General features: G+C 40.9%; 1 protein-coding gene across 7 annotated transcripts in view; it reads right to left on the bottom strand.

The window, feature by feature from the left end:
- Positions 1–7,968, bottom strand: part of LOC139012658 (butyrophilin subfamily 1 member A1-like) — a 166,410-nt gene extending 158,442 nt beyond the window's left edge. For all 7 annotated transcript variants that reach the window (XM_070418837.1, XM_070418841.1, XM_070418838.1 and 4 more), the window contains exon 1: positions 7,857–7,968. The gene's annotated coding sequence lies outside the window, so the exon portion shown is untranslated. The remainder of the gene's footprint in view (positions 1–7,856) is intronic.
- Positions 7,969–21,058: the final 13,090 nt, after the last annotated feature.

The raw sequence follows: 21,058 nt of genomic DNA, 5'->3' as shown, positions 1-21,058 counted from the left end.
CCTTACCATTGGCTAATCAGCGAGATATGCAAATTAACTGCCAACCAAGATGGCGGCCGACAGCCAGGCAGCTGAAGTGAACAGGAGGCTTGTTTGCTCCAGTGATGGAGGAAGCCAAGGTTCCCCGCCTGCTGCTGCAGGCTTTTGAGCTGCAACTCTAAGAAACAATGTTGCAATTATAGAAGCTAAACTAACCCCAGAAACCTGCTTTCAGCCAGCTGGCCTCGGAGTTGGAGCTGAAACAGTGTTTCAATTATAGAAGCCAAATACCTGCTTTCAGCAGCCAAGGTCTCAGAGCTGGAGCCGAGCCTCAGAGCTAAAGCTGGCTCTCAGTTCCAGTGACAGCCATAGAAGGTAAATAAATCCCAGAATAAAAAAAGAAAAGAAAAAAAGGAAAGGTTGGGAGCTTCAGTCACCTGCCAGCCTGAAAACGGCCCTCAGCCCCTCAACCAGACTGGCCAGGAACCCCAGTGGGGACCCCCACCCTGAAGGGGGTGTGACCAGTTGCAAACAGCCATCATCCCCTCATCCAGGCTGGCCAGGCACCCCAGTGGAGACCCCCACCCTGAAGGGGGTGTGACCAGTTGCAAACAGCCATCATCCCCTTATCCAGGCTAGCCAGGCACCCAAGCGGGACCACCACCCTGATCCGAGACACCCTTCAGGGCAAACCAGCAGGCCTCCACCCATGCACCAGGCCTCTATCCTATATAGTAAAAGGGTAATATGCAAACTGACCGTAACAGCAGAAGGACTGGGAATGACTGGTCACTATGACACACACTGACCACTGGGGGCAGACACTCAATGCAGGAGCTGCCCCCTGGTGGTCAGGGCGCTCTCACATGGAAGAAGCTCTGCTCAGCCACATGCCAGGCTGATGGCTGCCAGCACAGCGGTGGTGGCGGGAGCCTCTCCTGCCTCCTCAGCAGCACTAAGGATGTCCGACTTCAGTTTAGGCCTGCTCCCGCCTTCAAGTGGACATCCCCCGAGGGCTGCCAGGCTGCCAGGCTGCCAGAGGGATGTCTGATTGCCAGCTTAGGACCAATCCCCTGGGGAGTGGGCCTAAGCCAGAAGGTGGTCATCCCCTGAGGGGTCCCAGACTGCGAGAGGGCACAAGCCGGGCTGAGGGACCTCCTCTCCCGCCTAGTGCACAAATTTTTGTGCACCGGGCCTCTAGTAATAATAATAAATTATCAGAAAGTGCAAGTAAGGGAACAATAGAATTTACAATTGCACCCAAAAAAATAATAAAGCATCTAAGCATAAACTTAACTACAGAAGTAATTTTGAACTCTGAAAATTATAAGATACTGAAGAAAGAAACTGAAGAAGATACAGATAAATAAAATAATGTAACATGCTCATGAATTGCAAGAATTAACATTATTAAAATGTCCATTCTACCCAAAGCAATCTATACATTTAATGCAATTCCTATCAAAATATCAATAATGTGTTTCACAAAACTAAAACAAATAATCCAAAAATGCATATAACCCCCAAACGACCCTGAATAGCCAAAGATATCCTGAGAAGGAAAGAACAAAGCCAGAGGTATCACACTTCCTAACTTCAAATTATACTACAACATGACAATAATCAAAACAGCATTGTGTTGGTAGAAAACCAGATACACCGACAATGGAACAGAATTGAGAACCCAGAAATCACCTCATATGTATATGGGCAAATGATTTTCTACAAAGGAGCCAAAAACATAAAATGGGAAAAAGAAATCTTCTTCACTACATAGTGCTGGGAAAATTGGAAAGACTCATGCAAAAGACTAAAACTAGACTTCTGTTTGTCTCATATTCCAAAATTAACTCAGATGAACCGTGGTCTTCAAGGGGATTTCATGAATTTGACCCCAAAGGCAAGGGAAATAAAAGCAAAAATAAGTGAATGGGACTTTAACAATGAAAACCTTCTGCTCAGCAAAAGACTGCTCAAACAAAACAAAAGACAATCAAGAAAATGGAAGAAGTTATTTGCAAACAACAGCTGTGACAGAGGGTTATTATCCAGATTATATAAAGAATGCACATTGGCTGGGTTGCTCAGTTGACTGACGCATCATCCTGTACACAGAAAGGTTGCAGGTTCAATTACCAGTCAGAACACATACCTAGGTTGCAGGTTTGATCCCCAATTGGGGTACTTACGGAGGCAACAGACTGATGTCTCTCTCTCTCTCTCTCTCTCTCCCTTTATTTCTCTCTAAAATCAATAAACACAATTCTCCCATGTGGATAAAACAATTAAAAACTCATACAATCCAATACCAAACAATCTAATTAAAAAGTGGGCAGAGGCCCCAGCCAGTGTGGCACAGTGGTTGAGCATTGACCTATGAATGAGAGTCAAGGAGTATCTTCCCAGTCAGGGCACATGACTGGGTTGGGTGGCAGGCTCAATCCCCAGTAGGGGGTGCACAGGAGGCAACCAATCAGTGATTCTCTCTCATCGTTGATCTCTCTCTCTCTCTGAAATCAATAAAAAATATAATTTTCTTTACTAATGGGTACAACAGTGATGGCGAACCTTTTGAGCTCGGTGTGTCAGCATTTTGAAAAACCCTAACTTAACTCTGGTGCCGTGTCACATATAGAATTTTTTTGATATTTGCAACCAGAGTAAAACAAAGATTTATATTTTTGATATTTATTTTATATACTTAAATGCCATTTAACAAAGAAAAATCAACCAAAAAAATGAGTTCGCGTGTCACCTTTGACACGCATGTCATAGGTTCGCCATCACTGGGGTAGAAGAACTGAACAGACACTTCTCCCAAAAAGACATATAAATGGTCAAAAGATTTATGAAGATATACTCAACTTCACTAGCTATTCGGGTAATACATATCAAAACTAGTATGAGATACCACTCCACATCTGTCAGAATGGTTATTATCAACAAGACAGTAATAACAAGTGTAGCATAGGTTTTATAAAATGTTATTTGTTTGAGTCTTCACTCTCCTTTGTTTATTCTTTCATAAAGGTTGTAAATTGTTTAACTTTTCAAAAAATTAACTTATACTTTCATTACTGTTACTATTGTTTTTGTAGTGTTTATTTCTTTTTTTGTGTGTGCTTTTAGCTTCATTATTTCCTTCCTTTTGCCCACTCTATGCTTAGGTGTTTTTTCCCCTAGGTTTTTGAAGCATAAGTTAGGCTTTTTATTTGAGTTTTTTTCTGAATGTGGGCATTTATCTCTATAAATTTCTCTTTAAAATTGCTTTAGCTTTAACCATAAGTTTTAATATGTCGTGTTCCCATTTTTGTTTTCCTCAACAAACTTGGATTTCCTTCATCTAAGACACATTGGTTTCCTTAAAATGTATTGTTCATTTTCCATTTATTTGTGATCTTATATTTTTCCCCTGTTTTTGATTTCTAGTTGCAGACCAATGAGATCAGGAAAGATCATTGATATGATTTCAATCATCTTAAATTTATGAAGCCTTTTTTTGTGGTCCACTACCTGATCGATTCCAGTGAATATTCCATCTGCACTTAAGAAGAATGAATCTTTTCCTTTTGAATAAAATGTGTGTATACATCTGTTAGATTTATTTAGTCTACTGTGTTATTCAAGCCTTCTCTTTTCTTATTGATAACATATCCATTGTTAAAAGTGGAGTATTCAGTTATGCAAGGTACATAAGTTATGGAGATCAAATGTACAGTATGGTGACTATAGTTAGCAATACTTTATATATACTTGAAATTTGCAAAGATTGTAGATCTTAACTATACCACACAAATAAGAAAATTATAATTGTGAAGCGATGAGTATGTCAACTAGCTTGACTGTCTGGTCATTTCACATTGTATACTATTACTAAAACACCAAGTATATATGTATATAAATATTTAAATATATATTTATTTGTCAGTTGTTAAAAAAACAACTGCAGGCCTAAAATGGCACCACTCATGCTAAAATCACATGATACCAAGCCTAAATTTAACACTTGATCAGCTGCAGTTTCAACTTCCCAGAAACCTAATCCAATCAACCAGTCTGCAATTTTCTGGTCAAGCATCAGTAAGGTAATGTGTCATTGTGGGCCCTCAACAACCCCATAAAGAGAAGAGACAATTTACATGATGAAAACCCTTCCCATTCGCTTTCCCCTGAATAAAAGGTGTCCCATCTCAAAAATAATCATTTCTTCTTCTTTTTTTATTTTAGTTAATAGTTCCCTTACTCCACCTCCTTCGTATTAAAACCTTCCATTTTTTACAACTCTTCTGAGTTCCCATCACTTAATAAAGCCAATTTGAACTTCAAATTTACTTGGTTAAATTTTTAACACAATTATACCCAAAAGAGCTTTTTATTTTTCAAAAAGAAAACAATTCCATTTACAATACCAACACAAGGATACAACAATTAGGGACAAATGTGACTGAAGAGTGAAAGATTTGTACACTCAAAATTATAAAACATTGCTAAAAGAAATAAAAAAAGATAAATAAATGGAAAGACATCCTATGTTCTTTAAAAAAATTAATTTTTTTCCTGGCCAGTATGGCTCAGTGATTGAGCATCAACCTATGAAACATGAGGTCATGGTTTGATTCCCAGTGAGGGCACATGTCCAGGTTGTGGGCTCAATCTCTAGGGGTGGCGCATGCAGGAGGCAGCCAATCTATGATTCTCTCTCATCACTGATGTGTCTATCTCTCTCCCTCTCCCTTCCTCTCTGAAATCAATAAAAATATATTTTAAAAATTAAGATTTCACTCAACTAGGAATAGAGAGGAATTTTCCCAATCATGTTAATAGCATCTACAGTAAGCCATAAAAACTTGTATCATACACAATGGTGAAATGTTGATTTTCCTCCCAATACTGAAAAACAGAAAAGGGAACCCACTCTCACCACTTCTCAACAATAATTTACTTGAGGTACCAGCCATTGCAGTAAGAAAAAACAGAAAACAGAAAACTCAGAAAGGGAGAAAAAAATGATACCATCACCATTTTCAGATAAGTAGAATATAAGGACAAAAAAATTATAAATATTTTACAGAGAAACTATAAGAATTAATGAGTAAATTTATCAGGGTCACAGAATATAAAGTTAATAAACAAATATCAATTCATTTTATATATTAGCAACAAAAAGTTCCACTTGTGTTAGCATCAGCAATGTAAAATCCTTAAGAATTTGAAAAATGAGACAAGAGCATATAATGGAGTAAGGACAGTCTCCTTAATAAATGATGTTGGAAAAATTGGACAGGTACATGCAAAGAAATGAACTTAGACCATGAGCTTATACAATACCCAATAATAAAGTCAAAATGGACAAAAAATTAATATAAGCCACAAAACCATAAAAATCCTAGAAGAAAACATAGACAGTAAAATCTCTGGCATTTCCTGTAGCAATATTTTTGCTGATATATCTCCAAGGGCAATGGAAACAAAGGGAAGAAATGGGACTACATCAAACTAAAAAGCTTTTTCACAGCAAAAGAAACCATCAAAATAAAAAGGGAACCCATTCAATGGGAGAATATATTGCCATTGATACATCTCATAAGGGGTTAGCCATTTCCAAAATATATAAAGAACTTATATAACACAACACCAGGAAGACAAACAATCCAATTCAAAAGTGGGAGAAGGATCTGAATAGAAACTTCTCCAAAGAGGACATGCATATGAAAAAACAAACCTCAAAGTCACTAATCATCAGAGATATGCAAATAAACATCACAATAAGATATCACCTCATAACCTTCCAGAATGGCTACCATCACCAAATCAACAAACAAGTGCTGGTGAGGATGTGGAGGAAAGGGAACACTAGTGCACTGCTGGTGGAGATGCAGACTGGGCAGCCACTGTGCAAAACAGTATGGGGTTTCCTCAAAAATGTAAAAATGAAACTGCCTTTTGACCCAGCTATCCCACTTCTGGGAAAATATCTTAGGAATATCTTAAGAATCCAATTCAAAAGAATATGGGCACCTCATGTTCATAGCAGTGTTCTTTACAACTAGAGGCCCAGTGCACAAAATTCGTGCATTGGAGGGGGGTGTCCCTCAGCCCAGCCTGCACACTCTCCAATCTGGGACTGCTGGCTCCCAACTGCTTGCCTGCCAGCCTGGAGGGTGTATATTTTTGTTTATTTCAGCAGTTTCACTAACTTAGTAGATTAGCATTAAGAGAGACAGGTAGATATAGATATAGATGTACAGATAGTCAATTGATTTGCATTTATATAGGTACATACGTATACATAGATATATATGTATTTAGAGATATATATGCAGTTATGCTTAATTAATTGGCAACAAAGCTGTTAAGAGATTCAATGGGAGAAAGGACAATTTTTCAACGAATGTTAGAAAAACTGGATATCCACATGGAAAAAATTAATAATCAGAGATTTTACAATATTAAAAACTAAAATGCTCACAAACCTACATGTAAATTCAAAATTTATAAATCTAGAAAATTACATAAGAGAAACTTTTTGCAATCTTAGATTAGTCAAATATTCACTGTTTTCTATTGGATTTCTTGGGGTGACATTGGTTAATAAAACTATGGTGGTGTCAGGTGCACAAGTCTATAATGCATCACCTGCACATTGTATTGAGTTCCCACCACTCCAAGTCCAGTCTCCTTCCATCCCATTTATCGCCCCACACCCTCTTCTACTGATGCCCATCCTGCTTTCACTCTGGAAATCACCATGCTACTGTCCATCAGATTTTGTTTTTGCTGATTCCCTTCACCTTTTTCATCCACCCTGGAAACCTCCTTCCCCTCTGACATTTGTCAGTCTGTTCTCTGAGTTTTTTTTATCTCGTTTGTTAGTTTATTTTGTTAATTAGATCCCACATATAAGTGAAATCATATAGTATTGTCTTTCTCTGACTGGCTTATTTCACTTTGCATAATGCTCTCCAGGTCCATCCCTGCTGTCATAAAGATTTTCTTCTTCTTTATGGATGAGTAGGCAAATGTTTCTTACATAAGATGTATAAAGCATGAAACATAAAAAGTTATAAATTAGGAAAATTTAAAATTCTGATCTTGAAAAGAGAAAATCAAAGAAAAAAGAAAAATATTTGCAAAATATCTGGCAAATATGTATGAGAAATATGGCAAATTCTGCAGATAATGTAGCCACTTATGGAATACCAGAGCATCGAGCTATGAAATAGGCAACAAGAGTCTAATTGGTACACGTCTTTTTTTTTTTTTTAACAAAATAAAGCTTTTATTTTGGTGCTGATATGAGGAAAAGTGAATTATGTTTTAAATTTCACAAGATTCTTTTACTTGTAATGTAAATATTGTAATTTTCATAGCCTGTTTTAGACATTATTATTAAATAAAAACATAACTAAGAATATGAGGAAAAGATCCCATTTTTCTTATTTGTTTATGAAGAAAATGACTCAGAACTTTCTCACCTGACAGGAAAAATGTGTTGCTGTTGTTCAGACAGTGATGGAAAAATGACTGAGGTTTGAAGGGATTAGAGACCATGGAAGGGATTGAGAGCCAATAGGGATAGAACCAGAAAGTTTCTGAGGACTGGAGAGAGTAAGGCCATATGCTAGGTTGGAGAGTATAATGGCTCTTCTAGAGGAATCCTTAAGGTTTCCTAAAGAGGGAAAGAAAGAAATTGAACTTGGACAAATCATGAGGGTCAAAGATACTAAATTTAGACCCTTTTTTCTAGATTCTTCACTATCTCTAGTAAGCTTTTTCAAATTTTTCATAAACACACACACACACACACACACACACACACACACACACCAACACTCCCCTTCTAAATCTCCAGGAAACAAAATTCATTTTTAACTCACCTGGTTAATCAGCAGCAGCACAGTGTCAGATTCAAAGGCTGTATTGGGTATCTCTCTTCTCCTGAGTCAATGCTGTAACACCAAAGCTTCAGTCAGACCATCCAGCTGTCTTCCTGCCTGCACTGTGGTCAGTGGGGCAGGACGTCCTAGGGAAGGGAACTGGACTGTACTTTGGTCCTCTCCATTCTGTGATGGTCATAAAGACAAGCTCACGTGACCGTGAAACCATGTTATTTATATACTCATGAACACACACACACACACACACACACACACACACACACACACACTCGTTCTCTCTGAAGAATGGCTGGCCTTATTCCTGCTTTGTTGCTTTACCACCCGCCCCCCAAGAGAATAGCATGGAGTAGAGATTTTAGTGAAACAGTCTCATAACCACTTCCTAGGTTTATGTGTTTGCCTTGTTCAGAGGAAAGCCCAGGATGCTCGATGTGCTGTCACTATAGTTTTTGCAGTCTAGCTTCATTAATTCTACAGTTTATGTGAAATCTGCCCAGGACATGGAAGGTAATTGATTGTTACTTTTTATCTTCAGCCTCATAAATGTCTTGGGCCTGCCTGTGCATAAAGCTGCCAAATATGTTTAAACTTTTCGAGAGTTTGCTTTCTCCAGGACACTTCTGCACGTTCAATGTTGTCAGTCCGTAGAACTGAATGAGAAGTTGTAATGGTTGCTCCAGCTGAGAACTCAGGAGACACCCACCTGTCATTTGTAGCTCCATCACTTGCACTCAGTTTAACCTCTTAGGGCGTAAGATAAATCCCGGGGTCATAACCTGAACTTACTTGATACCTCTTCATTCCTTGGATTCGATCCCTGATGGAAGACCCTAACTACCCTCCTGGCTCTCGGTCCCCCACACTGATGTCAGCATCACGCACTGCTTTGGCCTCGGAAAGGCTCGTTCCATGACTGAGAATGCTCTGAATGTCACCTCTCTCAGATGGGCAACTGCGTGACTTAATGCAATCACTTACCAAACCCACTCTCTCCTTCTATCCAGCAGACTAGGGAAAATGTGGGTACAGAGCACATGTGGGTGAGAAGAGCAGGCCTGTCCTGTTTGGAAGCTGCTCTTTTAGGTTAGTGCACACGATTGGGGAGAGGTTGTAATGGTCTTGTGTGCACACGGCACATGAGAAAAGCAAGCTGCTCCAGGATCTTCTCTCCTGTCTTGGAAAATTCTGGGACTTGTAAATGCACACATAGCACATCCAGGTGCTGGTGTTCTCATCCTGTAAAGAGAAGAATAAAGAAGATGTGGTACATATACAGGGGTGGGAAAAGGTGGTTTATAGTTGCTTGTAGGGCAAAAGACATGCAGGTTACAATTACTATGATAAGTTTATTAACTCTGTTTTATATAGGCACTATTGTAAAACTATTTTGCCCATCCCTGTATACTATAGATATAACTCACAATAAAAACAATGCAATCTTGTTATTTGTCATAAAGTGAATGAACTAGAATGTGTTATGCCAGTGGTCGGCAAACTCATTAGGCAACAGAGCCAAATATCAACAGTACAATTGAAATTTCTTTTGAGAGCCAAATTTTTAAAACTTAAACTATATAGGTAGGTACATTGTTATTAACTTAATTAGGGTACTCCTCAGGCTTAGGAAGAGCCACACTCAAGGGCCAAAGAGCCTCATGTGGCTCTAGAGTCGCAGTTTGCCGACCACGGTGTTATGCTAAGTGAAATAAGTCAGACAGAGAAAGACAAATACTACATAATTTTTATATGTGGAATAAAAAAAAGAAAGCACACAACCAAACAAAAGTGAACAAACAAAACAAAAACATATGCAGAAACAGAGGTCAAATTGACGGTTGCTAGAGAGGAGGTGGGAGGGGGAATAGTGAAAAGGGTGCAGGGGAATATAGTCTATAAGGTTGTGATAAGTTTGCATGGCTACAGATGATGACTAGAATTAACAGAGTGATCACATTGTTAGGTATATAAATGTTGAGTCATTTTTGTACATGTGAAATTAACATAATATTGTGTACCAACTATACTTAAATATATAATATATATAATATTATAGATATATGTGTATATATATACTAGAGGCCCAGTGCACAAAAATTTGTGCACTCGGGGGGGCAGGGGGGCTCCCCCAGCCCGGCCTGTGCCCTCTCGCAGTCTGGGACCTCTCGGGAGATAACGACCTGCTGGCTTAGGCCTGCTCCAGGGTGGCAGAGGGCATGCCCAATCCCTAGGTGCAGCCCCTGGTCAGGCTCAGAGCAGGGCCAATTGGGAAGTCCGGGCGCCACCCCCTGTCATGCACAGAGCAGGGCAGATCGGGAGGTTGCAATGCCACCCTCAGTCACACTCAGGGTAGGGCCGATTGGGGCATTGGGGCACCGCCCCCTGTCACACTCAAGGCAGGGTCGATGGGGAGGTTGCAGCGCCATTCCCTGTCACTCACAGAGCAGGGCCCATCAGGGGGTTGGGGCACTGCCCCCTGTCACTCACAGAGCAGGGCCCATCAGGGGGGTTGGGGCTCTGTACCCTGTCACACACAGAGCAGGGTCGATCAGAGGGTTGGGGAGCTTCCCCCTGTCACACTCAGGGCAGAGCCGATGGAGAGGTTATGGCTCTACCCTGTCACACACAGAGCAGGGCCCGTGGGGGTGGGGGGGTTGGGGTGCCGCACCCTGTCACACACAGAGCCACAGGAGGATCAGGGGATTGGGGAGCTCCCCCCTATCAGGCACAGAGCAGGGCTGATCAGGGGGTTGGGGTGACTTCCCCTGTCACGAACAGATCAGGGAAGATAGGGAGGTTGTGGCCCCATCCCCTGTCACACACAGAGCCGCAGGGCGATCAGGGGGTTTGGGCGCTGCCCCCTGTCACTCTGATCCCGGTGCTGGGAGGCATATTACCCTTTTACTATATAGGATAGAGGCCTGGTGCATGGGTGGGGGCCGGCTGGTTTGCCCTGAAGGGTGTCCTGGATCAGGGTGGGGGTCCCCACTGGGGTGCCTGGCCAGTCTGACTGAGAGGCTGAGGGCTGTTTTCAGTCTGGTGGGTTGACTGTAGCTCCCAACCGCTCCTTTTTTTCTTTTTTCTTTTTTATTCTGGGCCAGCTTTAGCTCTGAGGCCTCGGCTCTGGCCTTTACCTTCTGTATTTGATACAATGTTGCGGTCCCGCTGGCTGAAGCCTGGCTGACTAATGCAGGTTTCTGGGGTTTTGTTTAGCTTCTATATTTGCAACATAGTTGCTTAGAGTTGCAGCTGAGAGGCCAGCAAGTCAGGCAGGGAACGTTGGAGTCCGCTGTCACTGGAGCAAGCAAGCCTCCCTGTTCACTTCAGTGCATGGCTGCCAGCCGCCATCTTGGCTGACAGTTAATTTGCATAAGGATACGCTGATTAGCCAATGGGAAGGGTAGCAGTCATACGCTAATTACCATGTTTCTCTTTTATTAGTGTAGATATATATAATTTTTAAAAACAAAAATTCTGAATGAACTCGACTCTTGGTTACCAATAAAATATCAATGTTAGTTCATTACTTGTGACAAATAAACCACACTACTGTAAGATCTCAATAATGAGAAACCAATGAAGGACATAACTATCTTTCCATTTTTCTGTAAATCTAAAACTTTTCTATAAAATAAAGTTTATAATAACAAAAGTATAAATCACAATGAATTCTCCAAGAAGCATTATACTTTGTGTACTCTTGCTTTGGATTTCATTTTTAGTTGAACATTAAGGAAACACCGTTTTTTAATTGTAATTTTGCAATATCTTTATCTAGAGATCTGTTGCTACTTTTGTCCTTTATGAAATTTTGTCACCTAGAAAGGCAGGATTACATTTTCATTGAGATTGAGTTGGTGTAGGGTATTCCTGGTTATCAAACTAGTCATAGCTTTGGGACTTTGAAGTGGTAAATATTCATGATGTTTGAGAAAGCAAGACACATAATTGTACCATATTAATTTTATAAAACTGGAAGGTTAGTTGTATAGATGCACAGGAAATTTAGAAGGACATATCAGACTGTAAACTGCTTGTGATTATGGATGGCTTTGTTCTTTGCTTTTTATGTTTTTCAGTTTCCTATTATATGCACATGTTAATTTGTAAAAAAATGTCACTTTAAAAGCAAAAACAAAAAAACACAAAAAACACACAATAACCCAAAATAGCAACCCCCACAATAAAATACTGTGTATTCACATGTCTAAGATTAGAGAGACTGCTTTTAATACCAAGTATTGGAAAGGAGAAGACTCCCACACATTGCTGAAGGGAGTGAAAATGGCAAGTCTACTTTTGAAGGTCTTTGGCAGTCTCAGTGTCTTACAAAGTTAAACCCATACATACCGTATGACCCGCAATACCTTTCCAAAAATCTCACCCAAGATAAGTGAAAATATATACTCATATTGACAAGCTTGTATACTAATGTTCATAGCAATATTATTTTTCAAAGCCCAAAACTGGTATATGTGCATAAGATAAATGGATAAACAAACTTTGGTACACCCATGTGGTGAAATATTACGGTGCTCATTGTCCATTTATTGCCTCTAGTTTCCATATTCTTACTTCTTTGTCCTGATTTGGGATGCTGTAAGCTTTCTTCTTTGCAGCAGACACGTGGTGAACTGCGAGCTGAGGCAGCGGTGGGACACTGCGATGCATATCAGAAGAAGGTCTTTCCTTGTTTCTGACCAGGCTTTCCCTGCCCTCTCCTGAGGCATGGAGAGCTCCTAGTTGAGCTCAACTCCCAGGATGTTTCAGTGGCTGCTCTACAGGAGGAAGCCCAGGGGATTCCACCAGCACCCTATTTGATTTCAAAGCGAGTCTCTTTTTTTAAATAATTTTTATTGAATTTATTTAGATAGCATTCGTTAATAAAATTATGTAGGTTTCCATGTACAAATTTATAACGCATCATCTGTACATTGTATTGTGTTCACTACCCAAAGTGAAATCTGCACCTGTCACCATTTATCCCCTCCTACCCTCTTCTACCTCCCCCTTTCCTCCTTTTCCCTCTGGTAATCGCCATGCTGCTGTCTGTGTCTATGAGATTTTTTTTCTTAATCCCTTTGCCTAATCATCCAGCCCCCAATCTCCCTCCCCTCTAGAGTTCTCAGTCTGATCTCTGTATCTATGAGTCAGTGAGCCTTGAAGTTAATCCAGCGGTGGTTTCCAAGGAGTTTCGGCAGCATTCCCACAGTCAGTTCCTGCTGGTCAGATATGGCTTTAGTAACTCAGTGAACCTCTCTGTCATCAGGGGAGCCACAGGCACACCATCCCCACTGAAGCCTGGAGATGCCTTATATCTGCTTTGATTGGTGCTCTTCTGAATTTGTTCTTTCCTTAAATACTCTGTCTCAGCCCAGGAGGTAGTGGCTACTCTCTGGCTGATACAAATCCTCACAAGAAAGGAATGTGTGATATAGCTGAAATGTAGAAATGTGTGAAAACCAAGAAGTATGCTGAGCAGAAGGAATCCAAGTTGGCTGTGGAGCAGGTGAAAGCTACACACACCTCCTCCTGGCACCAAATTGGTTTTACAGCTAAATCACAGAGCAATCAACCGGCATGACCAACTTACAGCAATTGAACATAAGTATTGCATCCAAGGATTTATAAAAGAAGTTACACAGAGCCTGGTGAGAGAGGCAGAAATGCAGAGAGGTTTCACCCATGTGCTGTGGCTGAAAATCTGGAGTGACATCATGGTGCAAAAGCTCTCCCCGAAAAGCATGGGGTTCCAACCCATACCAGGGCACTTAAAGCAGAGTACCGGGCCAGAAAGAGGAGTCTGCATAGCACCTAGCAACACAAATCAGCAGGGACTCTGTCCACTGGCCAAAGGTGGGAGTCTGCTAGAATCCAAAGTGCTCTCCTACAGGGCAATGTACAGGCCCTGGCCCTTGGGCACTCACCTGAGACTCTGGTAGAAGACAGGCAATTCAGGGCATGTGGTAGCCATAAAGGGAATACCTGGGTGGTGAAGCTCAGGAAAGGTATCTGGAGAATGACCTACTGAGTCCCCGTCCTGCAGCAACATCCCACTCGCCCTCAGGCACCATCCCCCAGGGTCTGACACAGCTGTTCTTACAGCACCAGCTGGGGGAGTGCACTAACATATACCTCCAAATACTGGAGACACCACCCTGCCAAGCTCGAGTCAGGCAGAAAGGACTGTTGGCTGCGCCCAACAAGGACCTGTGGTGGCCTCTTTTTCTGCAGAAACTAAAGGCAGATCCTCAGAGGGTCATTGGACTGTGTGGCTTTGGATAGGGAATCAGTTTTTCTCCCCTCTTGTAGGTTTGGCATGTACCACTCCCCATGGAAGACTCCTTTGTCAAGGTCTCTAGTAGAATGGCAGCGAAGCTAAGGGGAGGAGTGCAGCTTGCTTCCCCACCATGGGCTGGCATTAACCTCAATGGAGGGCTGTCTTGACCTGTATTCCCAAGTCCCACAGGCCTTGTCCCCCTGAGCTCAGTTCTTGGGGGCCGAGGGATGGGGGAGAAGGGTGCAGGGAAGGGGAAAAAATCATAACTGAGACATTTGATGTGACCCTCTCAGAGCCTCCTATGTATGTTTCCGGCAGTATGTCTGTGGAGCTAGGGTGGGGGCATGCAGCTTGCTCCCACAGCTCAGCTGGTATCAACCTCAATGGAAAGCTTTCTTCATCTGTTTTCCCAAGTCCCAGTGGCCCCATCCTTCCAAGATTGCCCCAGCAGTGAAAACAGTGGGCTGCAATGAAATTGAACTTGTGGTGTGCTCCTCTTAGGGAAGGTAGAGTTCAAGACTCTGGCAGACACTGAGTAGTATGGCTCTAGAGGAGAGACCACATTCTTCCCATTGAATGCTTGACCACACTGACCCCAAGCAGAGGACTCACTAGTCCTGTCCCCACTTGTTTACCCTGCCCTACAGAGCTTGAAGTGCCTGTAAGGGTTAGTGGGGTGTGGCCAGCTTTGGCTCACTCTACAACCTTTCTTCATAAGACTCTGGAGGAAGCCCAGGCAACCTCAGGGGGTTGCTGAGTACCTGGCAGGTAGACACCAATGTCAGGGAGCCATGGTCTTTTATTAATCTACCCCCAGCTCAAAGCCTCAGAAAACTTCTTCTGATTCACAGCCTGACCCCTCCCACATAAATTCAGGCCTAGTAGATGCAGCCACAAACAGTGAATAACTGGTAGCTAAGAATGGGTAGCCCAAGGACAGTGACACACAATGTCTGGCATCCTCCCACATTTGAGCCCTGGCCTTCCAACACAACCAGTGGTGGGCTTCAAAACACACCACAGCTTGGCCCAACTGTCCACACATACAGCACAGCCAAAGATGGGATTAAAAAACAAAATGAAGACTTCTCCCATGTCACAACCACCACAGACTATAAAACTAATATCAACCTCTGTTTACTGATCATACAAGAATCTTCAAATTTTTCCCTACCAACAAGTCAGGAATCAATCTTCATTGTAATTGCTGAGAAATACGTATTTTGAGTGATACAGTTTAAAGGACTGTGACATCCAAGTCCATTTGGCTACTTAACTGCTTAAAAATATTAACCATATTTCCAGATCAACAGTTATTAGCTCTAGCTGCCCATGAGAGGCACCTTAAAAGCTTCCTAAAAACTACCACAGCAAAAGTTGCACCTCAGACCAATCAAATATAAATTTTTCTGGGGTGGGAAGGAGGGGAGGAACCAGTAATTTAAAAAATATTCTCAAGTGATTACAGGCCCAGGCTGCCATCTCCATGCCTCCTGCTCCTTATCTATCAGCTCAAGCTGAGCCTTAAAGGCAGGTGAGGTTGACAGGAGTGCATTGTTCAAGGACCCTCTTATCACACCAGCCTCAGTGGGAACAGACATAAAATATTCTGAACTCTGTTCTTCTCATTAAGAGTTTCACTGACAATTAACTGAAGGTTCATGATCCATATCACCGTCTTCATGGTGTAAAGGTTCTGTGGAGCCTCACCTGTAACCTTTGTTCTGGGCCACTACACGCCTTGAGGGCAGTTAGAGTGTGGTTTCTCTTTGAGTAAAGGTGTGGCAGAATCCTGTGACTGCATCTTAACATATTATTTTATTTTTTGTCTTTTATAAATACTCTGACTTCAAAAAATATATAAAGTATTTTTTCAAATGAGATTATAAGAATAAAGAATAAGAGCGTGCTTAGGAAGTAATTGAAGGTCATTACTCTGTGACTACACCAAATAAAACTTGTAGCCATCTTATAAATGGAGAGAAGCCAGCCCAGAGTTCCTTATATCTGTTATACTAACAAGTCTATTTCATTTTTCTGCATTGTTTTCAGGTAGACTTAGAGGATGCTGAGCTCTACCTGTCATTCTTTTATGTTTTGTTTTTTAAATTCTTTATTGTTTAAAGTATTATATATAGTAATACATATGTCTCCTTTTTCCCCCGTTGGCCTCTCCCCAGCCACCCCCACCCTCCCAGCAATGGATGCACCCCCTAGTGTCTGTGTCCATTGGTTATGCTTATATGCATGCATACAAGTCATTTGGTTGATCTCTCCCTCTTTCTCCCCTCTCCTGCCTTCCCTCTGAAGCTTGACGGTCTGTTCGATGCTTCTATGTCTCTGCATCTATTTTTGTTCATCAGTTTAAGTTGTTCAATATATTCCACAAATGAGTGAGATCATGTGATATTTATCTTTCTCTGACTGGCTCATTTCACTTAGCATAATGCTCTCCATGCCCGTCCATGCTATTGCAAAAGGTAAGTGTTCTTTTTAACAGCAATGTAGTATTCCATTGTGTAGATGTATCACAATTTTTTAATCCATTTATCTGCTGATGGGAACTAGGCTTTTTCCAAATCTTAGCTATTATAAATTGTGCTGCTATGAACATAGGGGTGCGTATATCCTTTCTGATTGGTGTTTCTGGTTTCTTGGGATATACTCCTAGAAGTGGGATTACTGGGTCAAATGGGAGTTTCATTTTTAATTGTTTGAGGGAACTCCATATTGTTCTCCACAGTGGCTACACCATTCTGCATTCCCACCAGCAGTGTACAAGGATTGTTTTTCTCCATATCCTCCCCAGCACCTGTCATTTGTTGATTTGTTGATGGTAGTCATTCTGACAGGTGTGAGATGATACCTCATTGTTGTATTGATTTACATCTTTCAGATAATTAGTGACTTTGAGCATGTTTTCATATGTCTCTTGGCCTTCTGTATATCTCTTTCAAAAGTGTCTATTTAAGTCCTTTGCCCATTTTTTGATTGGATTGTTTAGGTTCCTTTTGTTAAGATGTATGAGTTTCCTATAAACTTTGGAGATTAGGCCCTTATCAGATAAAACTTTGGCAAATATGTTCTCCCATGCAATGAGCCTTCTTGTTTTATCAAAGGTTTCTTTTGCTGTGCAGAAACTTTTTATTTTGATGTGGTCCCATTTGTTTATTTTCTCTTTAGTTTCCCTTGCCCTAGGAGCTGTATCAGTAAAGGTATTACTACAACATATGTCTGATATTTTCTGGCTATGGAGTTTTCTAAGATTTTTAAGGTTTCTTGTCTTACATTTAAGTCCTTTAACCATTATAAGTTTATTTTTGTGTATGGTGTAAGTTGGTGGTCTAGTTTCATTTTTTTTGCATGTATCTGTCCAAGTTTCCCAACACCATTTATTGAAGAGACTGTCTTGACTCCATTGTATGCTCTTGCCTCCTTTGTCAAATATTAACTGAGCATAATGGCTTGGGTTAATTTCTGAGTTCTTTGTTCTGTTCCATGAGTCTACACATCTGTTCTTGAGCCAGTACCAGGCAGTTTTGAGAATAGTGGCTTTGTAATATAGCTTGATCTCTGGTATTGTGATCCCTCTAAATTTGTTCTTTCTCCAGATTGCTTTGGCTATTCTGGGTCTTTTTTTATTTCATATGAATTTTTGGAGAGTTGTTTCTAGGTCTGCAAAATATTCCGGTGGTATCTTAATAGGGATTAGATTGAATCTATAGATTGCTTTGGGTAATATGGACATTTTAATGATGTTGATTCTACCAATCAATGAACTCAGTATATTCTTCAATTTGTTTATGTTTTCCTCTACCTCTTTTTTGAACATCCTGTAGTTTTCCAAGTACAGGTCTTTTACTTCCTTAGTTAAGTTTATTCTTAGGTATCTTAATTTTTTTTGATGCAATGAAAAATGAGATTGGGTTTTTTGTTTGTTTGTTTGTGTATTTATTTCTCTTCCTGTGAGTTCATTATTGGTGTATAAAAGTGCCATAGATTTCTGGCTGTTAATTTTTGTATCCTGCTACATTGCTAAATTCATTAATTAAATCTAATCGTTTTTTGATGGAGTCTTTAGGGCAGTGGTTCTCAAACTTCCTAATGCCATGACCCTTTAATACAGTTCCTCATGTTGTGGTGACCCCCAATTTCATTGTTACAAATTGAACATAATTAAAGCATAGTAATTAATCACAAAACGATATGTAATTATATATGTGTTTTCCAATGGTCTTAGGTGACCCCTGTGAAAGGGTCGTTCGACCCCCAAAGGAGTCGTGACCCACAGGTTGAGCACCACTGCTTTAGGGTTTTCTATGTACAATATAATGTCATCTGTAACAATAGTTTTACTTCTTCTTTTCCAATTTTGATGCCTTTTGTTTCTTCTTGTTTGGTTGCTATAGCTAGCCCATCCCATACTATGTCAAACAGGAGTGGTGAGAGTGGATATACCTATCGTGTTCCTGTTCTTAGGGGAAATGGTTTTAGTTTTTGCCCATTGAGTATGATGTTGGCTGTAGATTTGTCTTATATGGCTTTTATTATATTGAGGTATGATCCCTCAATTCTCACATTGCTAAGAATTTTTATCAAGAAAGGGTGTTGGATTTTGTCAAATGCTTTTTCTGCATCAATTGATATGATAATATGGTTTTTGTCTCTCAAATTTTCATGTGATGTATCACGTATATTGATTTGTGGATATTGTACCATCCTTGTATCCCTGGAATAAATCCCACTTGGACATGGTGCATGATCTTTCTAATGTAATGCTGGATTAAATTTGCTAGGATTTTGTTGAGGATTTTAGCATCTGAGTTCATCAGCGATACTGGCCTTTAACTCTCTTTCTTTATAGTGTCTTTATCTGGTTTTGGGATAAGGGTGATGCTGGCTTCATAGAAAAAGCTTGAAGTGTTCCTTCCTCTTGAATTTTTTGAAACAGTCTGAGGAGAAGAGGTTTTAGTTCTTCTTTGAATGTTGGTAGAACTTCCCCATGAAGCCACCTGGTCCAAATGCTTTTGCTTGTTAAAAGTTTTTGATTACTGCTTCAATTTCCTTCATAATTATCAGCCCATTCAGGTTTTTTTATTCTTCCTGGTTGAATTTTGGAAGGTTGTATTTTTCTACATTTCCATCCCCTCATTTTCAGTCTGTGTGAGTCCCTGGTTCTGTGGTGGGTCTCATGTAGACACATATATATGGGTCATGTGTTCTTATCCATTCAGCCACTCTGTGTCTTTTGATAGAAGCATTTAGTACTTTTTTGTTTAAGGTTGTTATTAATAGGTACTTGTTTGTAACCATTTTTATTATTTATGCATGTGTTCCTTGTTGCCTTTCTATTTTTATATCACAGTCCCTTTAGCATTTTTTGATGGCTTGGTAGGGATAAACTCCCTTGCCTTTTTTAGTCTGTGAAGCTCCTGATTTCCCCTTTAATTTTAAATGATAGCCTTGCTGGATAGAGTATTCTTGGATTCAGTCCCCTTGCTTTGCATCACCTTGTATACTTCATTCCATTCCCTTCTGACCTAATGTGTTTCTGTTGAGAAATAATGTGATAATCTAATGGGAGATCCTTTTAAGGTAACTCTCTCTCTCTTGAAGCCTTTAGGATTCTCTCTTTGCCATTAATGTTTCCATTGTAATTATGACATGATTTTGTGTAGGTATTTTGGGTTCATCTTGTTTGGGACTCTCTGTGCTTGTTTGACTTTTTCTTCCCCATATCAGGGAAGTTTTCTTTCATTATTTCTTCAAATAGGTTTTCTAATTCTTGCTCCTCTTCTTGTCCTTCTGTCACCCCTATTATATATATGTTACTTTGTTTCATGTTGTCCCATAGTCCCCTTAGGCTCTCCTCCTGCTTTCTAATTTTTTCTCCAATTGCTGTTCAGATTGTGTGTTTTCTGCCCTATCTTCTAACTCACTAATTAAGTTCTCCACTACTAGTCTACTGTTGAATCCTGCCATCCTATTTTTACTGTAATTATATCATTCTTGATTTCCTCCTGATTCTTATATAAATTGTTGATTTTTCTCATCCATGTAGTTTATGAACTGTACGACCCTTACTCTGAATTATTTTTCTGACATGTTGCATGCCTTTGTTTCATTTAGTTCCTTTTCTGAAGATTTCTCTTTTTCTTTCCTTGGCTGAGTTGTTTCTTTGTCTCTCCAATTTTGCTGTCCCTTTTTGGCCCTGGGCACCTATAGGGAGTTTGAGAGGTTGAAGACTCTATCAGGGTAATTGTCTGGAAATTGTTAGCCCAGAGGCTGAGTCTGCCTTGAGTCTCACTCTTTATTGTCTCTGCTCTGAGTTTTATACCCTTCTGTCATGGATCTGGTTCCCCATTTGTCTGTTTCAGATGCTCAGGGTGGTGGGTGCACATGCACAGTTCCTCTGGTGTGTGACTCCCTGTGAGGACCCAGAGCCCTCTGGCATGCAATTGCTCTGCAGTCTTGGCACCTGTGGCACCATGGCACCCTAAGTCCCTCTGGCATCACACTTATAGCATGGTCCTGTGGCCCCTGGCTGGGCACACAGGCTTGCTCCGGGTCACCCCGGCAGTGCTCTCCTGTGGCCCAGAGTGAGGCATGTGCTGTATTGCTCCAGATAGCCCCTGCAGGACTGTTCCAGGGGCCTTGAAGAAGCGAGTGTTGGTTTTTTTGTGTAGCAGTCAGAGCTCCCCTGTTGCCTGAGTGGGGCACATGCTGGTGTACTCCAGGTTTCTCTGGCAACAAGACCCTGGGCTAGGGATGGAGTGGGCGTTGGCTGCTGTGAGTCATACCTTGTTTTATTGTAGCCCAGAGAGAGACACATGCTGGGTTGCTCCAGTTCACCCCTCCTCAGTGTGGAGCAGGAACGGATTGCACTGGGTTGCTCAGTCCATGC

Source organism: Myotis yumanensis, unplaced genomic scaffold (assembly GCF_028538775.1).
Source record: "Myotis yumanensis isolate MYYU_CA2020_CCGP unplaced genomic scaffold, mMyoYum1.0.hap1 SCAF_6, whole genome shotgun sequence".
NCBI classification, from domain to species: Eukaryota; Metazoa; Chordata; class Mammalia; order Chiroptera; family Vespertilionidae; genus Myotis; species Myotis yumanensis.
The sequence above is the reverse complement of the archived record's forward strand: the minus strand, read 5'-3'. Positions and strand labels throughout refer to the sequence as shown.